Consider the following 1611-nt stretch of genomic DNA (forward strand, 5'->3'; position numbering starts at 1 on the left):
AATGACCTTTGAACTCGCACTTTTCGTAACCGACTCAACCGCTTGGCTTACTACACACGACTCCTCCCGCACACCTGTCCGTCCGCAGGCGTGCCCGAGAGGTATTCGAATCTACCCACTAGTGTCGGAAAATAAAAATGAGTCCGGTTACCCGCATTAATCCGGGCCGCGAAATTTAAACTATATCTTCAACACTTCTATAAGCTGCCATAGTTCACGATTGCTCGTTAACATGTATGCACTGTGATTCATCAAAATCAATTATTTCTGAATGTCAATTGTTACTTTTTTATGGAATCTTTAAACTCGCACCAAGTAATTATGTTGTTTATTACTGGAATCACTTTTTTGTGTAGTTTTTTGTCGTGTTAATCAAAATTGGTACTTAATGATAAAAGTCGGCTTAAGACTTATTATTGTTCGGTTCCTGTCGCACGGAGCACCTTCAAACTGGTTTTTATGCAAATAGGTTGTTTTATTATAGAGTAAATATTTAATACTGAGATTTTAAAATTTGCATATCAGATTTATTGGAAGTGGTGTTTTTACCGTTGATAGAAAAAAATAACGGATATCGAGTCTGTAACTATATAGCTATAATTAAAGAAAATTCAAAATTGTATATGACCAATTTTCTAGAAATTTCTATACATTATTTAATACGCAGTTTACTCGTAAATAAATTGTTTTGTATGTACAGCACTCGTTAATGTATATTATGTGAGGTGTTGTTTTTTAATGTTCATTGTTAATCGGAATGAAAGTTGTAATATGTATAAATGAATTTGTTGCATAGTCATTTACTACGTGCCATGATAACTAATTAATAACTACCGCTCTCAAATATAAATAAAAGATAATTACATTATAGTATGGTTAACAGTGGTAGAGCCCACTTTAACATTAAGAAGACAGGCGTGAAGTGGAAGTAATTCCGCGTTTCGTCTGATGAGTGTGGTGCCGGAGGCCTAATTTAAGTTCCTTTCCCTTTCCACCCTTAAGAGGAAAGGATTGGAAGGAAAAGTGGATTTGACGGTGAGGAAGCGTAGGAAGGGGAATTATCCTCTTTATGGGCGTCTCCTCCTCTGTCAATTGAGGGTAGGCAACAGGTCTATGGGCGGCGGTCGCTTTCCATTTCGGTGGATTCAGGTGGCCGTTTGCTCGTTTGCCACCTTATTTTGTAAAAAAAAGGTTTACCTAGAAGGTATGCAAATATGTGTCTTTGACTTGCACAAGCTTGGGATAACTTAACTCTTGCTTGAATTTCCCACAGGACATTCCAAAATTCGTCAAAAAAAATCTATCGACCAAATTAGACTTTAGTGAAAATATTACAAATTATAATTCATTTTTGAATATCCTACATATATTGAACATGGGATCAATTGGAAATAAACACCGCATAATTTATTGCTTTTTTATTTCAATACCAAACTGTTTTCCGACCCAGATGCGAGCTTCTTTTCGCTCCAATCTGCCATTCCAAAGGTTCTTAATACTATATTAAATAAGATTTAGAGATAGGTGTTGACTGTTGCATAGCTCGATCCAGATGTTATGGTCCGAGCGGGAAGGGGGCTTGTGATTTACCATCCGTGGGCAAGAGCGGGG

Source organism: Papilio polytes, unplaced genomic scaffold, assembly GCF_000836215.1.
Source record: "Papilio polytes unplaced genomic scaffold, Ppol_1.0 DF823510.1, whole genome shotgun sequence".
In the NCBI taxonomy this organism is placed as follows: Eukaryota; Metazoa; Arthropoda; class Insecta; order Lepidoptera; family Papilionidae; genus Papilio; species Papilio polytes.